The sequence below is a fragment of the Leptidea sinapis genome, chromosome 29, assembly GCF_905404315.1.
Source record: "Leptidea sinapis chromosome 29, ilLepSina1.1, whole genome shotgun sequence".
NCBI classification, from domain to species: Eukaryota; Metazoa; Arthropoda; class Insecta; order Lepidoptera; family Pieridae; genus Leptidea; species Leptidea sinapis.
In genome coordinates, this window is record NC_066293.1 from 9,204,294 (window position 1) to 9,217,900 (window position 13,607).

Here is a 13,607-nt window from a genome sequence, read left to right on the forward strand (position 1 = left end):
TAAAATCGAAAACCTATTTTTGCGTGCGCTGCCAAAAGTATTGACAATAGAACAAAATGATGTACAGGCTATAAATTATTACTTATAAAACTATCGCGTGAATTATACTTTATATGGCAAAACAACGTTTGCCGGGTCAACTAGTATTCTAATAATAATTGTTTCTCTAGCAATAGTTGGATATCCAACTTTTTACACAAATATACTCCAGATACAGTACCAAATTTGACAATTATTCACAATAACCATCCTTTAAATAGCACCAACTCTTTTATGATTGCCCCTTTTACTATTGAAGAATTAAAAGCTGGTCTATCATCAAGAAAGGACTCTGCATGCGGTTTGGATTGGCTCTCCTATAAAATTTTTAAACTCCTAAACTCTTCTAACTTAAATAAGTTTCTAAAAATATTAAATCTCCTATGGAAGAACTCCACTATTCCAGAAGAATGGAAAACAGACTGTCTAATTCCAATTTTAAAGCATGGGAAAGATTCTATTTCAGCTGATTCATATCGTCCTATCACACTAAGCTCGTGTGTTGGTAAAATTTTTGAACAATTAATAAAACAGAGATTAATATTTTATATTGAAAGTAACAACCTCTTACCTAATAATCAATTTGGATTTCGATGTGGTCGTTCTGCTTGTGAGAGTATACGGCATTTATTTCTTGTCAAAGCCATAAATGCCGTATACTCTCACAGTGCCCAGATTGACAATAAGATATTGGCTGGTGTTTTTTTGGATGTTGTAGGAGCATTTAATAATGTTGATTTAGAACAATTATCATCCATTCTTCTATCCTTAAATGTCCCTGAAAAAATAGTTAGTTGGATATTCAATTTCTTGCATGGTCGTAAACTTTATGTTAGAGTCAATAACCAATTAATAGGTCCTCGATATTCATATAGAGGCGTATCACAGGGTGGAATTTTGAGTCCATTGCTCTTTATAATCTACATAAATAAATAAATATTGTTTTGGGTAATAGAGTTTCTAACCTCCAATTTGCTGATGATCTAGTAGTGTATAGTTTAGGACTTAATGTATCAAATGTTGTGTTAGATCTTAATGTAGCACTCAAAATATTGGAGCTTTATTTTCAATATCTTAGTCTTGAGGTCAAGGTCAATACATACTGTATTGACAAAAGCAAAGTAGTAATATTTTCAAAGCATTCTATAAGAATAAGAGATGCAAAAATATATTATGGTACTCAGGAAATTTCAATAGATAATTCAATAAAGTTTTTAGGGGTTACGTTTTTAAGTAATTTTAGAAATATTATAAAATCGAGCATTAAAGGCCTGCAATATTCTGAAATCATTAGCTGGTACATATTGGGGTGCAGACCCACGCATCTTGCTAACACTGTATAAGTCATTAGTCCGTAGCCATTTTGAGTATGCCTTCTTTTGCTATGGTGGAGTAATTACATTAGTGAATAAATTAGAAAAAATACAAAATAAATGCTTAAGGATCATAACAGGCGCTTTTAGGTCTACTCCTATTATATCATTACAAGTAGAATGTAATATTCCCCCACTAGCTCTTAGATTCAAATATCTACAAACAAAATTCTTTCTCAAATTAACTTCTATTAATAATCATCCACTCCTATTAAAGATACAGGACTATATTAACCGAACTGACAATAATTCCTACTATCAAGTAGAAGGCATCTCTGTTTTGTTACATTTTTCTTGTGATCATAATCTATTTTCTAGTATTCTTTGGCCATGTTATTTAAATTCTTATAATTCAAAATATACACCTATTAAAATAATTATTAATGAATCATTCAAATATAAGGAAGATGTATATAGTATGCTGTCAGAGTGGCAAAATTATAACCAACTTTATACTGATGGATCTAAAAGTAATACTGCTGTCTCTATGGCAGTTTATGACATACAACTGCGGAGTGGGTATGGTCATAGGTTAAATACCTTCGCTAGTATATACACAGCAGAATGTGCTGCCATATATGCTGCTCTAGAATATATTGGAGAACAGTCATATAATAATTGGATCGTTATAACAGATAGCATGAGTGTTTTAAAAGCTTTACAATATCCTAAATGTAATGTTACAACTAATTTCATCATTTACAATATTAGAGACAAATATCCCTAACAAAAGATATTGTTTTATTGGACTCCTTCACACATAGGCGTGGAAGGAAATGAACAAGCTGATTATCTTGCTAAATCTATTGTGAATAGTAATCAGATACATACTGCTTTTAACATTCCCATACCACACACAGATGCACTGTCTCATTTTAAAGGTACATTCTTGCAAGACTTTCAGAATTATTGGCAACAAGTTGTTCAAACAAAGGGCAAATGGTTAGCCGACATTAAAAACGAAAGCTCTCCTCCCCGGTTTGTTAAAAAGAAAAAATACTTACACAGAAAATTTTACACCACAATTTGTTGGTTACGTTTGGGACATTTTCGTAGTGGTGCTCATTTATTTAGGATCGGTGTTTTAGATTCTCCAACTTGTCAATTCTGTAATTTATCCATCCAAACTCTTGATCACATTTTTTTTGACTGTCCCCAATATAATCTTCAAAGATTTACATTGATAGACTGCTTCTTGGTTATTTATAAGAATGCTGAAGACATTCCGCGCTCACTTCAGCAGTTATTGAAAACTTATGACTGTTTAGTGCCGCTTTACAAATTTATAATTTTAACGGTAGGCGAAATTTGAAAATACGTCTTGGCTTTTGACACAATCCCTTACACAGACTTAAAACATATTCGTCCATAAATTATTTTTGGACTTTAACTTTAATGTAAATTATAATGTATAAATGTAAATATTATATTTGTAGTTATACCTTAAATTAGTTTCATATTATCTTATAATTATATTCAACTAATATTCATCATTATTATTTATAATTCATGTATAATATATTTCTTATAACGTATATGAGATTTATATTTTAGTATTATATCATAAAAGTTTATTATTAAAAATAAGGGGCTAAGCTTGATCTTAATTGGAACTAGAATATTATCAATAAAAGACTTGGTTTCGGCCTTTCATGCGAACCTATATATATATGAAGAAAATGAAACATGAAGAACACGAAATACTACTTTTATGGGAAATTGTACTATTTATGTTTGAAGATGAAGATTATATAAATACCTAGCTTGACTTTGAACAAGCTGTGTAACGTGAAGAATAGAAAAATAAAAATGAAGACTTGGCTGTATGGGCTTTTGACCCCATTGCCTGTCCAGATAGACGAACAGAACCAAAAAAAAACTATGGTAGGTATATATGGGCGCAAATTGCCACCTACCGTCAATTGTTTGCAACTATTGATATTTATGTTTTAGTTTATCGTTAAAATTAATATATTATTATTGATATATCTGAAATATATAAGGTTTAAATACAAATAGCTATTTGTAAACATAAAACTGTTATTTATTAAGGTCTAACTAATTTAATAGACACTGTTTTGACTGTTTGAATTATTTGAAGATGTTTCATGTTTTATTTAATGTTAAAATACTTAATTGAATGTGAATATGTTCAAATTAATTTGAATTAGAATTAATACCGTTATTCTGTATCAAACTTTATTATTTTATGCATTAAGTCTTTCTTAATTGTATTTCGAAACTTGCTTGCAGCGCCATCTTCTTACTTCGTAATGTTTGTTCAAATTAAATAAACAAACTATTATATAAATCATTTGAAGTTATATAAATTCACTAATACATTTATTGAGCTGTATTTAGGAATTATTTTACAATACCTAATTGTATTTGTGTTTTAAAAGAAGTTATATCTACTCTGTTTCATCTATTGTACGGAAGCTTTGTTTCATCTATTGTACGGAAGCTATAAAAGCGGTTGTTATGTAAAGACGGTTCATATCTATACTAGCAGTTGTGCTTCAATAAGCCGAGAAATTCTTAGTGTTGTATTTCTTCATGATGGACAATTCAAGGAAACCCTGGCGTAACGCCGACATATATTACCTGAACTATAATATAGAGACTTAGAGAGACGGAGCGTAAGGACTAAAAAGTTGAAGACGTATTGAAGAATTTTCACTCAATATACTTTTTAGCTTTTCGTAAATTCTATAGGAAATAAAAATATGCATGTAAAACTTATTTCGATATTTCAATTAGTTTCCAAGATATGGAATTGTAGAAATAGGCGCATGCCGCGCTACGTGTGACGTCGTAAGTCAACACTGTCACAGTACGTTGCACGCACCGCTACGGTTCACTTGTCCGATACGGTAGAAATAACGCAAACCTTGTTTGAAATATCTAATCTCAATACGTCCAGTAAGTCATGTGTTTTTCCAAAATGTAAATGAACAACCACTTTGCATCGGATAAGTCAGTTTTTGTGATCCCAATGGATGTTCAAATGAAAAAGTAAAAAAGTGTAATATTTATGTACGGCTTCATTCATTGAGGTTTTATAAAAATGCACTAAAAATTACAAAATATCCTTCTCTACTCCTTCACAACTTAATAATCAACTTATTTTTAGAGTTCTCCTAAGTAAAAAGAAATGAAAAATATGAGACTAAGTACCTAAAAGTCAATCAAATTATTACGACAGTAAAAATGGTTACAATTATTGTTATTTTTGGAGTCGGTGCCAGCCAAGGTAGGCTTGTAACTACATACATAGACGAGGGGAGACTGTGAGAGCGGGGCCGCGGCAGGAGGATACCGATTACTAAAAAAAATTCTAACTACCTTATATTGTAATAATTTGATTGAGTTTTAGGTAGCCTTATATTTTTACTTCCATTTTATTTAGGAGAACCCTAATAATAAATTGATTATTAAGTTGTAAATGAATACGCAATTAGTTTTTAAGCATATAAGTTAGTATATATTAAGTATATTGTTTTGGAATATATTTTAGAAGTCGGTTGCTTTTTTTAATTTTTTAATCTAAAACTTATGTATGCGCGACTTGAGGGCAGACTTTTTTTAAACCTTTACAGTTAAAACGTTTAAGTTAATGTTTCAAATTGCTTAGTAATATTTTTTTGTTTTACCAAGTGTGTGTTTAATTATTACTGGATTTGTCATAAATCAATTATGACGTTTTGGCTTTTCAGGAACACACACACAATGAATTACACTAATAAAAGCTATTAATCAACGTTTTAAATTATTTATAAATTATTTTTGCTAAAATTGAAAAAATGACAGAGTAAACTTTCACAGATAACATAACATAATATAACATAGAATGAATTGTCGAGAATGGAAACTGAACTTTTATTTTGTTTAGGACTTGGCACTGACTTCAAACCTATCAATTCTCAAATTTAGTACGAGTTAAATAGTTTTGATAAGCTTGCACGTATTTTTTGATTTATTTTGATATTGTAATTACTACTATTTCGTGTCTTACTAAATAGTTTATTAAATTGCAATAACGAACTTCACTCCTGACGGAAATCACCCGATCGCTTATTTGTTTTTTATTTTAAAATAATATCATAAGACTAGGCATATTCTTATAGATATAATTGTTTAGTCTTACATTTAATTACATAGCGGACGGAATTCACTGATTTGCTCTGCACAGGGTTTTGTAGTGAGCCATCCAGAGGAATTCATTACATTAAAGGTGGCTTTTAGAGGCTCCTAACGGAAATCTCCCGATTAATTATTTGCTTTTATGTTTTAGGTTTATAATAATATTATAAGATAGGTATAGTTATGTTAATGTCGGAATCCGAATAATAAAATTAATAAAATAACTTGTCGTATTATTTCTACCCTTCTACCCAATACTTTTCATTCACCGCATAAAAACCATTAAGTTCAGTCGTTTTAATGCAGGAAAGACTGTAATTTTGCCGTTCACCAGGAAAATAGCACTCAGTAAACTGAAGTGTCTCTGGGAGTCATGTTCGACCAGAAACTCACATGGAATTCAAACATCGACAAAACAGTAAAAAAGGCTAAAACAGCCTTGGGTATATGTCGACGTCTGGTAGGGAGACACTGGGGAGCACGCCGAAAGCTCCTACTATGGCTTTTCACAGTAGTTGTGAGGCCTACAACCACCTATGCCTCCATTGTATGGTGAAACAAAGCCAACCAGAAAACAACTGCAGACAGGCTAAACAGCCTGCAGAGACTTGCCTGTATGTGTAACCGGAGCCATGACGTCCACTCCAGGTGCGGCCATTGAGGCTATGCTTAACCTACCGCCTCTTCTACTGTTTAATCGGCAAGGGGCGAAGGCGAGCATGCTAAGGGCAATCGCCCAAAGGGGGTCATGTAACTGGACGTCGCAAACACTTAGGACTCTAGAAGACTCAGTTTTGCAAGACTACATACTAGGCATGACACTCGATCAAATGACTCCACAATTGACAACTGTCAAACATATATTGTGGAACTACATTCTAGTGACGACTGGATGAACAACAAAGTCTCGTGGAAGGACGGGAGCCTCTTATGGTTTACCAATGGGTCCAAAATGGAAAATGAAGTTGGCTGTGGAGTCTCTGGGGAACGCCCCAGGTTTAAATCCAGCATAAACCTGGGGTGATTTGCCTCCATATTTCAAGCTGAGGTTTACGCCATTTTTGAATGCGCGGATATCAATATCCTAAAAGGCTACTTCAACCAAAACATATACATTCACTCTGACAGTCAGGCTGCACTGTTGGCTTTAGATGCAGACTTGTGTGCATCAAAATTAGTCAAAAACTGCACTGACTGCCTAAACACATTAGGCCTAAAACATAGCGATTCTCAGATGGGTCCCAGGGCATGCCGGAATCATAGGCAATGAAATGGCAGATGAGCTTGCAAGAGCTGAAGCTAAAGCAATCCAATAAGGTCCGGAACCTATTTGTGGACCAGCTAAGAGCGCCATTCGTCACACCCTGAAGAACCAATGTCAACTAGAGCCTAGAGGCACTTAAACGCTGGAGCAGCTCAACAGGTTTAAACCATTCCAAAGCACTGATAAAGGCTTTCAATAACAGAAATGCGAATGAAGCCTTATCATTAAGCAGGAAAAACCGATACATACTCACCAGGATGATAACTGGGCACTGTCGCTTAAATAAGCACCTCTGTGTGGTCCGAATAAAAAACGAAAGAACTTGCAGTATTTGCCTCGAGGCTCTGCAATTGCGGCCCACTAATGCATAAGCGTAACACCATCCTTGGCGATTATACCCTACACCCAGATGCTGTTTGCAATACTCGCGTCAAGAAGATACTGCGGTTCACAAACGCGGCAGGGCTTGACGACGAACTATAAGTATGAGTGGCGAACACAATAGTTCAATTCTGGACGCAGTTTTACTAGGACCCAATCAGGACTAGGCATATAGCCACCCTCTCCAAATAATAATAATAATAAGTTCAGTCTTTCATTCGTTCGATGATCCCCATCTCTATGAATTATCTCTTGATACGAGCTGGTTCTCTGTACGCCATATTTGTTTACAACTTAAGGTAAGCAAGGAAAAATATAGTATACAATCTATGTTAGATAGCCACCCTCTCCAAATAATAATAATAATAATAAGTTCAGTCTTTCATTCGTTCGATGATCCCCATCTCTATGAATTATCTCTTGATACGAGCTGGTTCTCTGTACGCCATATTTGTTTACAACTTAAGGTAAGCAAGGAAAAATATAGTATACAATCTAACATTCAATTTTAATATAAATAATAAAATAAAAATAAACATTTTTAAAAGTGAAACTGGTATTTAAAAAAATTATAATGAATATAAAATGAGTAATTATCAATTAATTAAAAACAGGGTGGAGAACCGGGACCATTTTACTCTTTCATCAATAAATAAAAAAGAACGAGAAACTGAATAATATCAATGTAACATTATATTATCATTCTTTGTAAAATATATAAGGTCTCACTTGTAAAAATAATAAATTTAGGATTTTTTAAAATCTAGTTAGAGAAAATTCCAACGCTGGTCAAAAGATGAGGTTATATCGTCAGCGTCAGCTATATATAATATATGATTTAAAGGAATTTATAAAGTATATTTATGCATCTCATAATTATTCCTAAATTTAATATTTATTGTTGTAAAACATCTATAGGCGGAGGGTAAACCTGATTGTTGGCGTGGCGATACAGGCCGTGGCGACGCTTCGCTGTTGACTTGCCAAAATCTGGCACGAGACTCAAGACTTTTGACGAGTCAACACGTCCTGAAGACGCCTCCTGTAGAGGCGAAACACGTGTCAATTTTTTTAAAGAATTGGTGGAATTCACACTAAATAAATCTCAAATCATTTAGATAATTATGGATTTCCACCAAGTAACGCCTACTTCAATAAATTTTCATAATTTCAGCTGTCAAATGACTATAAAATCGAAATCAAAGATTATCCTAAGCTTCTAAGCTTGAACTCAGCTAAGTGAGTTAAGTCTGAGCAAATCTAAACACGTATCTCAGCCTAAAACTCTAACCAACATGGCTTGACTAGAGGGCCGTGAAGTGTGAACCAATTTATTAAAAAATCTTTTATCTGTGGCCTCAAATTTTTGTCAGAGGTACTCCGTACTCGAGGTCGTATTAGATACCTAGTATTTATGGACGGGAAATTACTGAATTTACTAAATGTAGCAATTTAGAATAAAAGTTTCAAAAAAATGAAAGTTCATTAAGAACGTAGTGCTTAAATTCTCTTTGGTTCATGACCTAATACTGACGGACGTTTGTATCGTTACCGTGCTGATTAAAGTACATAACTTAAACTACATAAGTTTGTTTCAATAAAAGAATTGAAAGATCTCATTACGAAGTTCTCAAGTGAGTATTTGTTGGATTTATATTTAGAATTTATAGAAAAAGTTTTATATATAGTTCTATGTTTTAATACGATTTATAACGTTAATATTTTCAATTGAATTTATGCAGATATTGTGTGTAATGTATAATATAATTTTAAGCTGTTGTTAAGTATTGTGTAGGTATGTATGTCGAGTTTAGACAAGTAGGTACCTACCAGTGCATACGCCAGCACACGCCTGTCAGCTACTTATTAACTACATAATATGGAATTGATCTAGATTTTAGGTGAATTATGTATTTTTATAAATATATTTTTTATGAACAGGTACGGTTAAGTAGTTCTACTCATAGACAATATACTAGCGTATACCTAGTCAAACAAGGGCATGGGAACGGAGAGAGAACATTTCTAACGAAGATGAAGAAAAGGGAAACGAATCTACTTTTACTGTAACCGATTTTGTTTGACAAGTCGTATACAGTCAATGCCAAGCTTGGCATTAGCTCGTTTTTGGAATATTAACCAATATTTAGTTTATTCTGTCTATGGTCGCGAAATTGCCACATATAAGCATAGCCCCGTCAAAGGTTAGATAATAATAATAATATTGACACACTTCTTACACAAATTATCTTGGCCCAAATTAAACATATAGCCTGTGTTATGGGTTGCAAGACAACGATATATTTAATATAATATACTTACTTAAACGTACATAAATACTACATGTATTTATGTACGTACATCCATGACCCGGAAACAAACATCCATATTCATCATATAAATGCTTGCACCTACCGGGATTCGAACCCGGGACCTCTAGCTTAGTAGGTGCCCTTTTCGTGCTGTAGAGGTGAAAAAGAAATTGTCTTATGTACCTATGTCGCGAGTATACCTTATTATGTTCTGAGGTCATGCGCTCGACGTATTACTACAGACTCCAGGAGAGCATATGGTAGCGGTGATAGTAAAGTCATGCGTCATCCAAGCAACATGTACCAGGGCTTCATATATGCAGTTTAGAGGTCCATGCACAATGTAGGTTTCACTTCTGACATGTGTACTTTCAACACATGCAATTTTATTTTTTCAGATTATGGGGTCTGCTATTGAGGGACTTGTCCTTGGATTTGCGGCCATTGCAGCTGTTATCTATGGTGTTATTACATTATATAAAACTCGGAATGTTCCAGAACAATATAACACTCATGGACGACGAAGAAATAGAGAGTAATGTTCGTATTTTTTATGATCTTGTTCAAACTTTTGTCCTGACGCTTTATTACTCTTTTTTCATTTTGGATGAGTACAAACGAACATATAGTTCACCGGATGTTAAGTGATCACTGATCTCCACATTCTCTTGCAAGATCAGAGGAATCACATAAGCGTTGCTGGCCTTATAGAACACCTTTCTTCACGCGGTTTTTTGAAGATAACTATGTCATATTTCTGCCGTGAAGCAGTAATGTGTTAGCATTACTGTGTTTCGGTCTGAAGGGCACCGTAGCTAGTGAAATAACTGGGCAAATGAGATTTAACACCTTATGTCTCAAGGTGACGAACACAGTTGTATTGCCGCTCATAATTTTTGGGGTTTTTCAAAAATCCTGAGCGCCACTGCATTGTAATGGGCAGGGCGTATCAATTACCATCAGCTGAACGTCCTGCTCGTATTGTCCCTTATTTTCATAAAAAAAATATATCTTCATTGTAGAGAAACTCCTCACATCCACATGGTGGGGATGATATCCGAATTTGTGACATGTCGTGTGAAGTTGGAATTTAAACTATGAAGCCATGTCTCTATGCAACGCCAATTGAACTGGCCGTAACTTAAATAGACTTAGTAATTACCTAGTAAATATTTTTGATTATTTTATTAGTCATAACGATTGTGACAAGTATAATATACTATTCTAACCTCCTATAAGGCCATCTACCCATAAACAGTAGTGTGAGGATCTATATAATAACCCCCTTATTCATAATAGTCTGCTAATTTAAAGCAATGCTAATTCTCACTCTGTCTTCTTCTATTGACCTAAGTCAGAATGAGAAAAAACACTCCTAAGTGGCTGTTTAAAGTTAGCGGACCATTATGAATAAGAGGGTAAATCTTTATTCATTGTAAAACTTTATAAGTTAATTAGTGCAAGTAAGGATAACACACTAAAGTTACAATAGCATTCAAATGAGTATAACAATATTCATTAACAATAAATTTAGAAACATTAATGTAAACTATCTTTATCATTCAATAATTAAAGTGAAAATCTTATTACATGTCACATTATAGCCTGCCATGGATATTTTATTCTTTAAAGGCATAAAAGGCATTTATTTTCTCAAAATCGATTCCTTTAGAATTCTTTTGTATGTCATTTCTAATAACTAATAGATACTACTACCGCTTTGGGAACAAATGGCGCTCTGAGAGAGAAACAGCGGCGCAAGAAACTCTCCCAGCATATGTTTTGCGCTCTTTTCAATAAAAAAAAAATATTGTACAGTCATTTCTATCGCTACAAAATAGTCACAATCTAGTCCCAGGCTGTCCGATCATTTAGATATTCAGCAGTGGAGTAATAGGATTTATGACAGAGCCATTTTTTTATAAAACATTTAAATTTATTTATAGATAATGCCTGAACAGTGGGTGGGACTTTATTATAGAAGTGTATACATTTACCCTTAAAGCTATTATGTATCTTATGAAGCCTACTAGAATTAGTTACAAGCAATACCTTATTTCTAGTGTTATAATAATGAAAATCACTATTTAGTATTTACTTTCGATTATTATGCTAACATTCATATGTTATTTGGTGAAAGTCTTACTTGCATCATGGTTTCATAAAACCATACAAATGAAAATAGCAATATTTTCAAGTTTTAACAATTATTTGGAAAACAAAAACATAATTTTGGAAGACATTTCTAAAAAGTCTGTTTTGTGTGTTGTTAGTAAGCAATAACTTGTAATGTACTTAAATTCAAAATAGGATATGACATCACTTATTGAAAGTCAAAAACTACCACCCAATCCAAAGATAATGCTTCAGACCTAAGGGTCTGAACCCTTCCTCCTTGCAATAATAATAATAATAATATTGACACACTTTTTACACAAATTATCTTGCCCCAAGTTAAGCATCTATAGCCTGTGTTATGGGTTACAAGACAATGATATATTTAATACAATATACTTACTTAAACATACATAAATTCATATAAACATACATAAATACATTTAAACATCCATGACTCGGAAACAAACATCCATATTCATCATATAAATGCTTGCACCTACCGGGATTCGAACCCGGGACCTCTAGCTTAGTAGGTAGGATCGCTAACCACTCGGCTATACAGGTCGTCAAATGTGCAAAATGCAATGTGCAAGGGAAGCTAACTGAAATTCAAAATTTTGTCTTGTGTTATCTAACTACAATGATTTTGAAGACATGTGTATTGAATTTGATTTTCCATTTCAGGGAATCTGAATAATAATAAGTTAATTGAAATGATATTATGAATTATTTATAATAAGTATATTAAAAAGCACATATTGAAGCAATAAATGTATTAATAAATAATATGCAATATTTCAGTTTTTTTTTTCTTATAATACTTGTCTTACGTAAGGCATTACTTTTAAGTATTTGACGTTTGAGTATTTTTGTTGCGTGCCTATACATATTATTATATTGTAATCAAAATACAAACAAACTCAAAATAAAAAAGCTACAAATGTTGATTTAGATTGTCGCAATGAGTTTCTTACCACTTCTTCTCATTAAAGCTCAACCTTTGTAAATGTAAAAAGGGAAGCATGAGATTCATAAGTATCATTTTCTTGGCGTCCTTCCTTGAAGACCTTATTATGTGGTTGTCAAAAGCGATGGCTGGTCCGGTCCACATCCTCGTGAACGGGTGTTAGGCCTGGTATCCACCAAAGCGCAGAGGAGAGATAGGCCGCGACGTTGTCAGGTTATTTCCATCAAACTGGAGAGATATGACAGCTCACAGAACAGAATCTTCTTATAACAATGCTTTCGGGTGTGCGAGGCGCGAGGAATAGGGCGCGTGAGTGGCAGGCTATACGCATCTCCGCTCCGCCGCGGTGCTAATTCAATTGACGCAGCACAAAATGCTATAGGAAAATGAGACACCCTCTCCTCTCCGCTTGATCCATTTCCACCGAAGCTAAGCCAAGAGAAGTGGAGATAACGAAATCTGATTGGTTATTAAAATTTATCTCCTCTTCTTTGGTGGAAACCGTGCCTTGTTTGTGATGGCTGCAACACCAGACGAATCACAGGAGCGTTTTCCTTTAAGTGTACGCGCTTTTTTGAAGGTACCCATGTCGCATCGTCCAGGAAACACTGCACAAGGAAGCTAGTTCCACAGCTTTGTAGTACGTGGAATAAAGTGCCTTGATAACCGCACTGTGGAGGACCGTCACACATCCAGATGGTGGGGATGATATCCTAATTTGTGGCGTGTCATGCGACGGTGGAATTCGGTGGCATGGATCAGGTGAAACAACTCTTTGGAACACTCCCCGTGATAATACGGTAGAAGACACAATGAAGCGACGTGTCTTCGCAATGCCGGGTCAGCGCTGGGTCCCCGACAATTCGAGCTGCTCTGCGTTGCACGCACTCAAATGGTAATGTCAACTACTACTGGGTTGCGCCAGACCAGATATGACAGCAATACTCCATATGTGGCCTGACCCACCAATACTTCAGAATAAACTTTATCTTTAGGATACTTTTTATGTA

The 13,607-nt window shown here is 34.1% G+C and overlaps 1 protein-coding gene across 2 annotated transcripts in view; it reads left to right on the forward strand.

Moving 5' to 3' along the window:
• Window positions 1–12,425, forward strand: part of LOC126973332 (serine hydrolase-like protein) — a 275,685-nt gene extending 263,260 nt beyond the window's left edge. Inside the window, exons 1-3 of one of the 2 annotated variants that reach the window (XR_007731333.1) lie at window positions 8,569–8,834; window positions 9,911–10,052; window positions 12,315–12,425. The gene's annotated coding sequence lies outside the window, so the exon portion shown is untranslated. Of the gene's footprint in view, window positions 1–8,568; window positions 8,835–9,910; window positions 10,053–12,314 lie in introns of those variants that run through there. The other variant, XM_050820554.1, reaches the window with a different exon arrangement.
• Window positions 12,426–13,607: the final 1,182 nt, after the last annotated feature.